This window comes from Dioscorea cayenensis, chromosome 10 (assembly GCF_009730915.1).
Source record: "Dioscorea cayenensis subsp. rotundata cultivar TDr96_F1 chromosome 10, TDr96_F1_v2_PseudoChromosome.rev07_lg8_w22 25.fasta, whole genome shotgun sequence".
NCBI classification, from domain to species: Eukaryota; Viridiplantae; Streptophyta; class Magnoliopsida; order Dioscoreales; family Dioscoreaceae; genus Dioscorea; species Dioscorea cayenensis.
In genome coordinates this window covers 8,207,860-8,224,638 of record NC_052480.1, presented here as the reverse complement: position 1 = coordinate 8,224,638, position 16,779 = coordinate 8,207,860, and the positions used below count along the sequence as shown (strand labels likewise).

Below are 16,779 nucleotides of genomic sequence, written 5' to 3'. Positions count from 1 at the left end.
ACACCCTCATCCAAGAAAGCTTAAGGTTTAGATGATGATAACAAGTATTTTGCAAATACAGAGATTAACACTACAGAAACTCAGGAAAAACCAATATACAAAGAAAACAAATAAAAGAACCTTGTGTTTTGTTCATCACTCTTTTAAATCAATATACCAAAGACTTCAAGATTAGGTAATGATATTTCTGTCTCATTTCCATGAGCTATAAAACAGTCTTCCCATGCATCAAACTGCACATCCAAATGTGAATGTTTGTACACAAGACACTGAAAGAGGAAAGAAGGCACATGCATTGAGCTTTTCTGGGCATCCCACTAGTTAGTGTCTGTGCTCTAATGGTAAAAACCAGTACACCTGCAAATGCATGTACTCATTATTGCTACGTAGGTTATTGGCCATTGTCTCCTTCTTATTGCCCATTTCCATTCTGTCATTAAGGCATATTTATCACTAAGCTTCCCTCTTTTTCCTTGGCTAGGGAATCCGAATCACTCACTGCTACTCCACCCTCATGATGTGACCTCCATTTATTATCATTGTTTGCATGACTCAAGTTCCACCTTTCAATTGTCCATCATCTTTTTCCTTATCTTGCAGAGGCAACTCAGGTTGTTTTGTTGGAGAACATTAAATGTAGGGTTAGGAGAAAATTTTTCATGTATTGACTATTGAGTGGTTGTAAGAAAATTTTCTATTTTAAATTAATTAACATTAATATTTATTAATATTAGTTGTTTACTTGGTAATTGGTGGGGAATATTGGTTGGTGGATGGGCCTTATCCCCTAAAGAAACAACCAAGATTTTTTTTATTATTATTATTTACTAAAATAGTTCTTTTTGTTTACTTAGGTTTAGATTGGTTTAAGGGATAAGTATAAAACATTTAATCAGCTTATTTTTGTGACATCAAATTGAAAACCCATCTAATAACTTGTATATTCCCTTTTATAATATATTCTACATAAATTATACATTTACTAATTTCTAATAATTATGTTTCAAGATTAAAAACAGTTCAAAGACTAACTCTAGTTAAATGATGTTAAATGGGTTAGAAAGCTAACTAGGTCAAATGGGCTACAGTTGGTTGTATAAATTTTAATTACTTTATAAAAATCAGTCAAATTTCACAACTTTATCTATATTTATTAAAATAATAAAAAAAATTAAATAGGTCAAGTCAATTTGATATGACATACTAATTTGTCTACATATTGCAATAATAATATTTGATTAGCAAGCAATATAATGATGTTTAAGTAGTGGTACCTTACCTTTGTTGTTATTATTATTATTATTATGATATATTTTTTATCAATGGCATTGTAGCTTATAATTTTTTTGTTTTCAGGCTAAGGGACTTTGAGCTTTATAAACGATGGATTTCTTGCAATGTGATGTATATATATACAAAGATTAAAATTGGAAATTATTTATTTAAATAACTCAAGTTTATTTTTTAGACAAATTCCATCTCAATTGGTGTAGCCGCCCAAATCCTCTCCCTTCAACCATTCACCATTATTTTCTTTCTTTTCTTTTTTTTTTTAAATTTTTTATTTTTAAAAATATTTTTCATAACATTTTTATAAATAATATTTATTATATAGTTTTTCCCTATATAAAGTTGTCCAAGGACCTTGAGATTGTTCCAAAGTGGGAGGAGGCAAGTTCATCAAGATCTATGGAAGAAGAGGGAGAGTACAGCTCCGCATCTTTCCATTGAAGAAGATGACTATATGTTAAGGGAGTTGTACCCTCTCTCTTCTTCCCTTGTTCTTTGATGAAATTAACTATCAAGTAACGGATCACATCATCATTTCTCTTCTTCATACACGTCCAAATTCATGTTGTGACCATGTAACCAAACCTTTCTTCCATTTTTTTTTTTTGCTCTCAGAACATATAATTTATTTATTTATTTCCTTTGCTGTTTAATTATTTAGGAAGGGCCTAGTAAAGTTCTAATTTAGTCAATATTGATTAGCATATTGTGTTTACATGTTTTATTGTGTAGATCATTTTATGCACCATTTTTTTATATGAAAAACTAAGTTGCTTATAATAAAACATTCATGGGATCTAGAAATATTACTTAGATATGATTTTATCTTATTTAGCCTTTTTTATTATTTAGTTATCTTATCTTTCACATAAATTGATTCATGGAGTTTTATTTTATTTTATTTTTGCTTGCTCTATATATTTTAAAATTTTAATATGGTATCATAGTTATTTAAAATTCGTTATGGAATTTTTATTTTCTTTATATATTTTATATTTTATTTTAAAAAATTATTAATTATGGTGAATGCATTCATATTAGGTGCTGTTGAAATTCAAACATTTATGCACTTATCCTATTCATAACAGTGGTTTTGTCTAGATTAATAATATGGTTACAGTTTTGATTTATCATAATATTAGTTGTCACTATTGGTGTTATGTTAGGAGACAAATAGATGGCATGAGATAACAAAGTATAATAATATTCTTTTCTAAAATACTATATTTTTTTGATTGTTTATTATTTACTTTATTTTATATGGTTCAATTTCCTTTTTATTATTTATTGATATTTTTATTAGTTTTCTTTGAAATGTACAAAAAAAATATTATACGAGTGGAATAGAGACTAAGCTAAACTTAGAAGAAATAGAAAAGTTGTTTTCAAATATTTAAAAAATCTAGTGTATATTTATAATTATAAGCATATTCATAAGAGAAATTTTGCACTTATGTAACTTTAATTGAATTCTTCAGTATGGCATTTAGTTGGAATTAGTTAAGTAATCTTATTCAGTTTTGTTAAATTTTTAATGAAGGAGATTTATACATTGTGCGTGTAAATGTGTGTGTGTGTATATATAAATGAAGCATCAACCATGCCTGGGTGTACTCTATGTTGGAGAATAATTGACAGCTCAAAATTTTGTTGAATTTCTTCTTTATTTTTATTTTTATTTTTAGTATTAGATTTTATATATTTCTTGTTGCTTTGGATGACCTATTTAAACGAGTGAGTTCACAGTAAAATTAATGCAAAAATGATCCTTGTATTTCTCATTATTCCTTTATCTTTGTTTTTGTCCTTAAAATCCAACACTCTAACTAAATGTCAAAATAGACACCTCACCTCAAAGAATCTTCTTGAAATTTCAATTAAAGTAATTCATATTTTCTTTATGCAAACATGAATAAATGAAATAATTAGATGTACTCGAGAGGGCCCTCTATATTTTCTATTTCTCCTTATTGTATCCATCTCCAGTGAACCCCTGTTACGTTCTATTGTTTGTTTTGTAACGGTTATATTATTATTTTTATATCCTGAACACTTTATGTATTTTTTTTTTAATGTATTTATGTTTTAACCAATTTATAAAAAAAAAGGTTGATGTATTTGTTTTTTTTTAATTATCTATGTTTTTTGTTGAAGTTTATATTAATTTTTTTTTTAAATTTTCATTTATTGAAATTTAAGTTGAAGAAAAATATATATGCTTGATGAGAAAATGGAGAGATAAAAATGAATTTGACTTATTTTCTAATTTTAGTTTTAATTATCTTAATCTCTAGTTAGGAATTTGTACCACTGGTCTTTTTATCAATTTTTTTTTTTTTACAAATAGATGACCAACACTAGCACCCCTTCATTTAAAGGTGTCAAAAGGATATATAAGTACAGAGGTGTATTAGTTACGGTAGCTTAACACTTCTCTATCAAGTTCCCTTCTCTTAATTTATCAGTTTATCTTAAACCTTCATCAAATGAGATGCATATTTAGTACAAGGATTAAAAAATATAATAACTTAAGTTATCTTTTAATTTAATTTTTTGTTATCTTGGTATATTTTAAAAATTTGTATCAAGGTCTTTTTGATATATCTATTGGGATTTCAATGTATACTTATTTGCCAATTGGAAGATAGAGAAATGAAAAAAAAAACTTAATTATCTCCTAGTAATTGAATATTTGTTTTAGTTGCCAATTTTTCCCTAGTATAATATCATATCATATAATTTTTTATTATCTTGGTCTCCTATTGAAAAATATGTACGAACCATCACTTTCTCAGTGAGATTTTATGCAATAATAGAGAAATGAAAATAACTTGACTTGATCTACAACTTTTATTTTTGCTTTTGACTATCTTGATCTCCTATACAAATTTTACACTTAATTGCTTTCTCTATAAAATTTAAATAAAATTTGTTCAAATTCTCTCTTGTCTAATAATTAAATAAAAATGGATAAGAGTTAAATGTAATTTCTTGTACTTTGATACTTTTATATTGAAGACCTAAACTTCTTAAAACATAAAATTATTATTAGGCGGTTGATGGGCAATTTATTTCAAAAACTATAACATGCTTACAAACTATATTAGCATTTAATTTCTCTCATCATTGTTATTTATATTTGAAAAATAAGTAAACCAACCAAACAAAATGATGAACTAAATGGAAATAAATGTCATGCTCGTTTCTCGTGTAGAATAGGTGCCATGAAATTGACTAAACTCTTAAATGTGGAAATAAAAACATTGTTCACTACACTATTAGGATTCTAGATATGCGAAACTTAAGAAAACGAAATTGTCAAAAGCTATATTATTTTGTTAGATAGTGTACCCAATTCCTTTCTTCCAAGTCAGACTCATTAGCTAGATTGATCTGGCCCATGCATTGCTCAATCATAGATTTTGGATTAGGTCGGCGTTGCATTGGATGAGTTTTTATAGGAAGAGTTAGGGGTGTCTCATGCAAAGATGAGGTGGATAAAGATTCGAAAGTGTTAGATGAAGAGGAAGAAGGGAGAGGAGATGGCGAAGACCAAGAGGACTACATAGGGGTAAGGAGAGGAGACTTGCTATTAGACCCATGCCAAGAGGAATGAGTACTAGTGAGGAGAGTACCTTCAGGTGGGGTAGGAAAGACAATTATTAGATCGAATGAGGAGTAAAACGGGAACATATGCTCATCAAACCATACATGCTTGTAATATAAAACTTGTTCATGCTTCGGTTAAGGCACTGATAACCATGATGTGTAGGACTATAACAGAGAAAAATGCAAGGGAAAGACTAAAAATGCATGTTAAAATTGTTGTATGGGGCAAGATAAGGAAAACAAAATCGTTAAAGACCTTTAAAAAGGTTTAATTTGGAGGATAATGAAATATACATTCAAAAAGAAAAACGGAAGAAGACACTTTGGATGGCATACAATTCATTAATTAAATTGCAGTATTAAAAGCAAAATGCTAGCATTTTTGGAGGAACACCAGAGTTAGCTAGGAGTGATAAGCTAGTTTCTACTATATGACGGTACCATCATTATACTATACCATTTTGTACATAGATATGAGGGCAATAAATATGATGAACATTACTGAAGTTAGAAAAATAGTCTATGAGTTTTTGAAATTCACCATCTCCCCCTAAAAATCAGTTTGAACAGATTTTAATGTGGTACCAAACTAACATTCAACCTTAGAGATCAATTTGGAAAAAACATGAAAGACATCAAATTTTTGAGTAAGAGGGTAAACCAAATATATTTTGAAAGGTGATCATCAAAAATAATAAAGTACCAATAACCATCACTAGACAAAGAGGGAGTGGGTCCCCAAACATCATTACACATAAGATCCAAGACAACATTACTTTTACTATTTGTCAATGGAAGAGGTAATGTGATATCTCGTTGTCCATTAGTTTTCATGCCATTTGTGTTTGTTTAGGGGGCGAAAGTGGCTGCGACTCATTAGAGGTGTGGCAAAAGTCGATGGATTTTGCACCATTGAATAAACATTTTCGACCATCAACAAAAAAATCGGCATAAAATTTCCAAAGTCGAGTGAGAAATTTTCGATTTAATTTTTTCTAATTTTTTCAAAAAAATCTAAATTTTTTTAAGTTTTTAAAAAGACAATCAAAAGATTTAAACAATAAAATGAATACAATTAAAAATAAAAATATATATGAACCAATTTGAACCTAATAGATATATGAAAGAAGTCCCCGTGTAAGTTGAATGTGTTTTTCCGTTGAAATTATGGAACTTTCTCGGATGTTTGCGTGATTTGTAATCATGTACGCAGATGAAAAATCTAGAACCTTTGTAATTTATAATTATGAAATTCTTCAGGGTTGTCTTGGTAAAAATACTCCCAAAAATCGGCTATCTTGAGGCCACGTGTTAAAATGAGTTCGTGACGACCCGTTCAAAGAAAGCATGTGGTCCACGCTGAGTCGGTTTCGGGAATTCTTCGCTCCCACACCTCCACGCCTTCATATTCTAAAACCGACTTAAATAACTATTAAAAAACCTAATAATTAATCTGACCGTTCAATCCCACTCCAACCGTTTAATCTCCACCGTTCGTCTGTTGCACAACTCAATCCTCAGAAGTCATAAGCTAACAATTTTTTTTTTCCGGCGAAGGGTGTGGCGGATGTCTCTCCTCGTCACACCCCGGCGCCGCCACTGTTTAGGGGCATTATTTTCTTATGCATTGTCTTTTCTTGGAAGTGGAAGGGCATTCTTGTCATTTTGTTTGTATAATAACATTGTGGTCATTTATTTGAAGAGGTGAGGATAGAATGGTCATTTTGTCTCAAAGCTTATCTTTTATAACTTCATCTTCTCCAAAGGTCTAGAACTTAAGAGAAATTTCACTCTCTTTGGGCCGTTTATCTCTTCACTAGGGTTTCAAAAATTTTCAAGCTTATTTGGAGTTAAAAGCAAACCTTCCTTCATTGAAGTTGATTAGAGTGAGTATTCTTTCATCAAGTTGGTGTATTTAATTTCTTGTTTATACTCTTTGATTCCATTTGGAATGGAGAGTTTTGAATGTCTACTATTAGATGGATTTTTGGAGGACACCATGGGCTTTGAATGCTCTAGAAGTTGTATATACATCACTTTATTGCTTTTCTTGGAATTTCATTGGATGAGGGTTGTATTCTAAGGAGAATTGTAGTGTTTTAACTCTCTGTTACTATAGTCCATCATGGAATAGTTGTAGACCCAAGAGAGTGGTTTCTAGATACTGTAGCAATCACTCGTTGGCGCATGTCATTTTGAAATCTTTAAAATTAGGGTTTTAATCCTCCTCGAGTCGTCATTCTACCATCTTAGGTGCAGATCGAAATTCCTAGTTTACGACATCGAATTTGAGTCATTTCTTTGCTTTCAATTCATCTCCATTTTTTGTCTTTTCTCTTATGTTTTCATATTTTGGATGTTTTGTATTTGTAGGCGGAGAGCCCTCGAGTAAAGACAAGGCCTTGGAAGGAGCTTAACCATCTCTTGGCCTTCATTTATGAGTGAATTTGTGTTGTCAAAACACATAATCGAGTAGGATTTGAATGATAACTAATAGGAGTATTTACACTTGTGCATGGCTTTGGAATATGATTCTAATGTTGAGGTTAAATAACTCATGTTTGTTTGATGTATTTTGATCCTTATTCTTCTTTGTGAAAGGAAATGGTATATTATTGAAAATGTGGTACTTCTTGTGAAGGGAAAGTCTTGTGCTCTAATATGAAAATGTTGTGTAAATGCTTTTATGTAATTTGATAGTGACAGGCTTTGTGCGATTCACTATAGTGAAGGTCCCCACGGTTGGTATGTAGAGGCAGCGTGGTTAACCATTATATTACCCATACCAAGAGGCTCATAGAGAGCTTAAATGGGTTAAATGCTGATTGAGACACTCGAGGTCACCACATGAGGTTCTCAGAGGCCAACGCTAAAGAGGGCTATCTAGTTGATTTTGTTATATTTAAATCTAACCTTGAAAGGTTCAAAACCTTACTTGCAACCACAATTAGGGTGAACATTCTTTGAGACTAGCTCAATGGGTTTTCAAAAGAATGATTTGTGGTGAAATTTGCATTCTCAACATGAATATCTTTTCTTAATCTGTTTTTGAATTCAATAGTGACTATACATGATTTTAAGCTAAAATTTTATTGGTTATTATTGCTATGACTTTAATCATACTTATTGGTTTCATTTAGATCTTATTAGAACTATGTGCTATCCTTGTATGTTGTGTATTAAACATCCTTGTATAGATTAGATCCATTGGATTGTATATTTGAGCTATATATATCACATCGTGTGCTCGTATTTTGCTCAAGTTCTCTATTAGCCTTGTGCTAATTTAGGGAAGGTGTTGTTCACCCCACTTGGATTAACACGGTGGGTGTCCCATGCCTAACTGTGAGTCAGGGCGTGACATGTAATTTTGAAGAATTTCCTAATTGACAAATTGCAAAAATAATTAAATGAACGAGAAAAAACCAAAAGTGAATTTCCATTAATAATGGTTTTAAGTAGTTGTTGATGCATGTAACCCAAGGAACGATGCCAAATTGCATCCAAGGTATACACATTGAGAAACCAACAGGATTTATTGAATGTGAAGAGGAAATACGTAGTGTATAAAGACTGTTGTTACTCAGGCATGTAAGGAAAGGCTATTTGGCAATCTGATCCTTTATAATAAGTTAATCAGGGTGAAATTAAATAAAAAAAATTATTATCTTTAGTAAATTGATGAATTAAAAGTAAAGTTTTAGACATAAAGGGAATATGTAGGATGTTAGACATCTGGAAATTTAGTCACCGAGGTGTACAAAGTGGTAGAACCAATGTGAGTAATAGGAAGTCCTTTACCATTACCAAAATGAAGTGAGTCGGCACCGTGATAGACTTCCAATCAATCGGGGCCAGCTTGCTATCTTGAGAGTGACATGATAGGTAGCCCCAGTATTAGGAAACCATTGAGAAGTTGTTAAAGGTTGTGTTAAGATGGTGTGAGCATATGAGATGTGTGCCATAGGTAAGGAACCCATAACCAGTGGTTGATAGCATTGGAGCTCCAAGTGATTGAAGCCTTGACAAATTTTATATCAAACTCTTGGTTTGCCACGAGAAATATTGCCACGATCATGACCACAATCTTTATTTCAACCACCGCCATGACCGCATAATCCACCAGAGTATTGTGTGGATGAAGATTGGGTCCCATGTCTAGCAAATAATATTTGGGCTATATGGAAAAGAGAAGGCGAGGACTGTTGAGGACTAAACTGCAAGAGGCCATAAATATAAGCTAGTTGGGTCAGAGAGAAGTCTGGATGTGTAGTGGGCTCCAAGAATGGTTTTGTTATGAGTTCACTACCCGAAACATAAAAAAAGGCTATAGGTTTAAGTGATGTAGCTTTGGAACTTTGCATATACTCACAAGTAAGGAGAAGATATTGAAGGTCATCAAAAGTTACTAGTTCAATCTATGCTTGAAGTGTCATGGCAATATCATTAAACTCCGGTTTGACGCCCTTAAAGAAAAAAAATATTGAAATCTTCCAAGGATAGTAGACCGCCAGCAACGGCAAGTGCGTCAGAGATATGCTTGGCTCAGCTATAGTATTTTGTGGTAAAAGAGTCATTTTGGCAAAGTTTATGAAAATTAGTATGAAGTTGAAAGATATGTGATTTAGAAGGTAAGGCATAGGCCTTTGCCTAGGCGTCCCAAATCACTGTTGATGTTTTCTTGCCAATAATCATAGGGTAAACATCTTCAGTGAAAGAGGATAGTAGGCTCAAAATCATGTGTTGATCATTTTCCAGCCAAAAATAGATAATTAGGATTATTGGTGGTGCAGAAGTCAGAGAAAAATGTGCATGGGTTGGAAGACTAGGATAGGATCCATCAACAAACTCAAGTAGTTTTTGGCTAAACAAGAAGAGGACGATCTAAGTATGCCGATAGAGATAATTTCAGGGAGTGAGTTTGATTGGGAGATAATGGTGGGTTGGATGATTGGAGAAGATGCCATGACCATGAGGGACTTTTGGAGAGGTGTTATAGAGATGGGGGAAGCAGTTTGAGAAGTTTGATCTGCCATAAGGTAATGACGGAGGAAAAGGAGAAAACAAGACTAGGGTTTTGGCTCTAGATGCCAAATTGAAGAATTAATGTTTTCACATACATTGAGCAATCATTTACAAAGGGTTTATATAGGCAATATTATCTAATCTTAGACCTAATTATGTAAGGAAATAAGGCTAAGTAAAGAGAGGAAATAATATAGGCAATAATACCTAAAATATCAAATATAATCATGCTTAAAATATCTCAATAACGTTATATTATTTTTCACAAATTAATATGATTTTAAGGGATGATATTACATAATACCATTATTTCGTTAATTAATTTAATGATATTAGCCATCTGTCACTAATATTTTTAGTTACGAAATGTGAAATGCTATTGGAATATAGAAATAGTAAATAACATAAATATTTTGTAACTTAAAAAATAGTATAAGAGTCTGTTTAGCTGTAAAATTAAAAAAATATGCCATAATTATATTATGTAGGAAGTGCAAGTGGTTATTACAGAAATTGTGACATATTTTATTCTTATAGAATGACTGTTTGGTTAACAAAATTAAAAAAAAATTACAGAGACTTGGCGATCGACGACTGGACCTCCGATGAACCAGTGGCCGGTTGTCGGAGGTCAGCCAGTAGGCGACCAGACGCCTAGTGGATCGGTAGCCGACCGTCGAAGGCCGGCTAAACCATCGGTGGACAGTCGATGTGTCACCGGAGGCCGGCCGGACAGGTGGCCGGTTGCCAGAGGCTGGCCAGACCGCTGGTGGACAGGTGGCCGGTCGCCGGAGGGCGGCTGAACCGCCGATGGATCGGTGACCGATCGCCGGAGCTCGGCAGGACCGTTGATGGACCGACGACTGGTGGGTCGAATAAAAAAAGAAGCGAGAGACTTTTTACAATGAGAAAATATTCACTCTTAATAAAATATTTTTTTATGCTATAATAACTATATTATAGCATAATTTTATACTCTAAAATAAGTACCTAAATAGCCAATATGCCATTATTTTCAGAAAATTTTAAATTATGCCATAATTTCTGCCAATCTAAACAGGCCCTAAGTTTGATTTTATTATCTCTGTTAGTGAAAAAAAGGGTATGTTATTTGATAATTCACTCACTTCTTAATTTTTTTTGTAATTTTAATTTCATATGAAATAGTATTTTCACTATTTTGTACTAGTAAAAATTATTTTAGTTGAAAAATTTGTGATAATAATTAAAGAACATAAAGTTTGGTGGTAAATCAATTCCCGACTATTCTTTAAATAAAATGTTTAATTCTTTAATAAAAAAAGAAAAGTTATTTTTACATATGGATTTGACTCATATAATCATAGAAGTGAAAAATATTAACTATTAACATGTTGATAAAAATTTTACTTATATTTGGCATAGTTTAAATATTAGGTATATAGTAAGGCAAATTAATTAATAGAAGGTAAATAATTAAAATTTATATTTTTAAAAAAGTTTAATTACATACTTAGAAATCCCTAATAAATTAAATTATTATATGAAAAATTTTAATTTATTTGTTCAAGAAAAATATTTATTAATAAACTAAATATTCTAAAATAATGTTGATATATAATATATATATAAATATATAGAGGGGGCATGGGCTGTCTTTTAGCCCGGATTGACTCGGAACCAGCCCAATTAAATCCGTTAGGTCAGACTAGGTCAGCAACCTATAATCGGCCCGCATTGTAGCGGGTTTGGTTACTAGTCAAAGCTTTCTTAACCCAAGAGCTCTTTCCAAACAAATAAGAGCCCAACCATTTGGGACATGGATGCTTTTATTATAAGCTTGAGGATATGAATATATATATATATATATATATATAGATAACCAATGAATATGGGACACTCCTTTCCAAGCCAATAAGAATATAACATCTATGGTAATAAAAACTTGTTCCACTAAATATTGAAATGCAAGTTTCATGACTGATTGGAAGTGCGCTTAAATTCGACAACATAAAACAGAGTTAGGAAGCCTTGAAGTTAATGATTTTTTCACTAACATGATGAGTTAGGGCCAGTCTTGGCAAAAATGGAAAAATTAGACCCTAGGCAAAATCATGATAATATATAATAAAAATATAAGTCATTGTTAATAATTACAATAAATAAAATATTGATCTCAAAAAAATTTGATGCTTTGAAATCTTTCTTTAATCTTTTATATAATTACATGCAATGCATAAAAAAAAAACTCAATGATATAATAAGATTATTTGAATAAGATAATAATAAATAAAAACTTCAAATATACTTTTTTTTAAATAAAAATATAAATTGTGCTTGATAACTTTAAATATTAGGAGAAATATGTGAATTTTAATTTATCTTATAATTAAAAAGATACACAAACAACTTAATTTGATGTGGAAATAACTTAAGTGGAAGCCTTTTAATTTATTATTTAAATTATTTTTACTTGTCTCAAATTGTTTTAATTTATTACGATTTATTTTATTTTTTTATTTTTAAATTAAATTTAAAAAATCAGTTAGTTGTCTTCTAATTTTTTTAGTTTTTAGAAAAAATAAAAGAAATGCGTGGGAGAGGTGATGTGTACTGCAAGTGCACATGAGTAAATAAAATATAGTTCCCACTAAGACTTTGTTGTTAACTACCAATTTATTATAATTAGGGGTTTTTTAGAAGAATCGATATGTATGCGAATCATGAAAATTTTAAGTAATGAAAACTAAAACTAACAAAACTAAGGCTACCAATGACTTAGGTGATTAATTCAGATGCAAGGGCTTCTAGGATTAAGGTTCACTACAATGATAAATAAAAGACTTTGCATTGATTCTTTCTCGGTTAAGTTTAGTTACTTTGAAGGTGGAATATCCCAGGATACTCACTATTTTTTTTTTCAGAATATAACGAGGTATCTAACTTATAACAACTTCTACTTTCGTGGTAATCAAATCTAATTAGATCATTTTAAGTTAATTTCATATTTAATTCTAGGGTTTCAAACACCTTAGTTCATCTTTTGGTCCTTTCTTTGGTGTCCAAAATCATGCAAATATTGGGGGCCCGACTCATTCACAAGCATTAAGTAGCATTAAATTGAATCAAAAGCAAATAACTATTAATACGAACATACAAGTCAATGCATCATCACGTATCTAAACATTGGGCTGATTCCAAACCTAGAACAAAATATTTATTCGCTCATATTCGATTTATAAGGCAAAAGGTTTAGATCAATCATACATTGAAACATGAAATAAGTCAAAGTAGAAAAAATAAGAAACTTTTGATCCTTCATGCTTGATATTCTTGTAGATTGATCAAATTTCCCCATTGATCTTTGTCCTCTTTCTCCTTTTTTATAGCTTTAGATGATCCCAAGCTTTTAGAGAAATCCTATCCGTGTTATCATAGCCAAAGGATCCCCTAAAAATCCTCTTTCTTGGCCTCACATAGAGGAGGGTTATATTAGGGTTATGATGGTGGCAAAGATCCATGGCTATGTTAGTTAACACGGCCGACTTGTTCTTCTTCTATGGTTTCAATCTTTTGAATTTCTGCACCACTACTCATGTGTGTAGTAGCTACCACATGTCACCCACATTTCGAATAAAGGTTGAACTCCACTTATTTGCATGCGAACTGATGAAAAGCAGTAAGTTGAACTAAAAGAGTGAAATTCAGGTAAAAACATAGAGAAAGATGCATGATGCATTGCAAAATGAAACCTCAATCAATCTATTAAAATATATTATAAATTTAGCACTTATCAAGCGATGCGTTCCAAGAGTGCACTTTGCAAGAACTTGGGCGCGTTCGGGCACCATGAAAGCATATAAGTTAGTGTGCATGCATGACTAGCAAGTTCGAATGCAAGTGCGTGCCCAACACGTGCTTTACACACACCTGGGCGGCCAACAAGCACTCTGCTAGCACGCGAGCACATGTCCTTGCCTCTAGCCATGCTTGTTTTGAAAAAAAAAATAAATTAAAAAAACCCAATGGCATTTAACTTTGTTTAAAAAAATAATAATAAAATAAACGAAGGGTATTTAACATACAAAGTTAACAACATTTAACTTACAGAGTGAAATGCCATGTTAAATGCCTTTAGGTTATTCTATTATTATTTCAAAAATATATTTTTTCATTTTCCCATTCTTTCCCTATATGTACCCCTCCACCTCCAACCAATCCCATATCAAACGCTTAATTTTCTTAATTTTATTAAATTATTATGCGCTTCTTCTAAATACTCCTAATCCCCTTACAAGCTCTCTTCTATTAAAAACTCCTCCACAAGCTCTCTTCAACTACAAGCCCCACAAGCTCTTTTGCAAATTTAAAAGGTTAGCTCTCTAATTTTCCACTCATTAACGAATTTAAATTTTTATGCTAATCATCATTGCATTTAGTAAATTCATGCAAATATTTCAATTTTATTTTATTAGTAGTTGATTTATTTCTATTTACTTACCATGTTATTTTAATTTTTAGTTATACTAGAATAAGTTAATGCGAAATTTTTTTTTATACTTTTTATTTTCATTAGTGTTAATTTTACTTTACTTAGTAGCATTATTAATTTTGCCAATTTTATATTTAATGTATGATGTTTAAAGTTTAAAATATTTTTGTTGGTATTTAATTTTGCCTATGTTTAATTAGCATTATTTATTTTTTTAAAGTTATATATATATATATATATATATATTTAATGATGTTTATTTACTTAGTTATTAAGTTAAATTTTTAATTTTGGCTATAACTCCCTTAGCTCTATACCCTAGAAATATTTAATTTTTTGGATTTTATTTTTAATGTTATTTTATTTATTTATTTTGTTTATTTTTTTTTCTATAATTCTTATGGAATGTGCAATTTTAATGATTTTTTCATTTAGTACAAATTAGGACATCCTCGGACAAAATCTCAAATAGATTCGTTGTAGACAAAGGTACCGTTTCTCACTTTTTTTTATTTACATTTTCTCAACCAAAATATAGGGACAAAATTGTGAAGACAATTTTTGTGGAGCATTTGCCATTTAAACTTTTCCAAGAGCAAAGAGTGCATCAATGAGACATTGCAACCAGCATGCAAAAAGGTATGAAGGAGGACTATTGAAAGAACAATTTTCAAACGATACAAGCATGGTAAAGAACAGTTTTGTGAGTATTTTAGCGCTTGTGCCTCTTCAATTTTTTTATGTTCTGATATATGGATTGATGTATTCCATGAAAATTCTTTTGTGGGTATTATGGCACATTGGATTTATTCAAAAATGAGCCATTTCTTTTAGGGCAAGGCCCATACCACCAATAATATTTATAGGATGATTCATGAAATCATCGAAGAATATGGTTTGCCTTTAAAGATTTTTTCAATTTCTTTTGATAATGCCACTGCTAGTACGACCTCAGTTAGACCTTTAGAAAAGTATTTGAGGCTTTAATATGGGAACAATTATTTTCATATTAGATGTGTTTGTCCTGTATTGAACCTATGTATGCAAACCGGGTTGGAGTCCCTAAAATAATTTGTAGGACTAATAAGGGATGTGGTATCATATATAGGAAGGAACATGACCCTCATAAAACAATGGGCTTTGTTACTATAGAGAAAATAACATTAGGGCCAAAAACTTCCCAAAAGATGTTAAAACTAGATGAAACTCTACTTATCTGCTTCTTAATGCGACATTTCCTTATAAGACATTGTTGACTGTTTTTGTTAATGAAGCTTTGCTGGTTTTAGTTTATTTGAATATTAATGGAATATTTCTACTAGAGTTATAGATTTGCATTCTGTGTTTAATATGCATACAAGTTTATTTTCACAAGTTTATTTTTGTATGGTGCTATTGATGTTGCTAAATAATTGTGGAAGTTTAGATTAGATTCTCAATTAGTTATGGACCTTATGGAAATGAAGAGTAAGTGGTTGAGCTATTATATTGATAATTTTTTTGAGAGGTCACTAAACTTTGGGCTTTTTTTCAATTTGATCACCAAACTTGTAATTTGAATAAAAACGGTCACTGATATTTGATTTATCTTCACCGCCAAGTCACCCGAGTGTTTCCCTCCCCTCTTTTGCTGATGTGGCTGTCGAAGGAGGCCAATCAACATCCACATCACACGCCATCCTACTGATATGGCTATCCTAGTCATTAATAATATTCCATGGTGGACTCAGCGTGCCACATCACCGGGAACCATTCCACATTAGCGGGTCTTCTTCATCTTTCTCACCAGAAAGGCAAGAACACTATAGGGGAATTGTGGATGCCATGGCGATGATCGTGATGCATCCTAACAGACCGAGAGATTTGAACTTTGTTCCTACACGACTTGATCAATTCGACTTCAGTGCCTACCCACGACATTTGGCTCAAGGCATTTTCGATTTTCTATTCACTCATGATTGGGCCTGACCTGGTCAAGGAGGGGTGGTTTGGTTTCATGAAAGGCCCCCGCTATAGGAACAAGTAAAGCAGCAGCTCGCTAAGGTGCAGAAAGCAATTCAACCCCGCGCATAAGGAGGAAAGTAACCTCACACATGATAGGTCAGGAATCACTCCACATCAGTGGGTCTTCTTCATCTTTCTCACCAGAAAGGCAAGAACACCATGGGAGACCAATTGATGCCATGGCGACGAATGCCTCACACAAGGAGGAAGGTGACCTCTCGCATGGTAGGTCAGGCTTCGTGCGTTCTAGTGGTGGATGCTGGATGCTGGATAGTAGGTCAGGCTTCTACTAATTTTTTAGAAATACATATGCAATGACTAAAATTAAGATTCTCAAAATTGATAATCATTACAGAAATCAACATATCCGAGTTCATAAT

General features: G+C 31.8%; 1 long non-coding RNA gene across 1 annotated transcript; it reads left to right on the top strand.

Annotated features, from left to right (window-relative positions):
- The first annotated feature begins 6,545 nt into the window (after positions 1 to 6,545).
- On the top strand, positions 6,546 to 7,539 carry LOC120270677. The gene is made up of 2 exons (XR_005539664.1): positions 6,546 to 6,785; positions 7,273 to 7,539. It is a non-coding gene; the product is annotated as an uncharacterized LOC120270677 (long non-coding RNA).
- Positions 7,540 to 16,779: the final 9,240 nt, after the last annotated feature.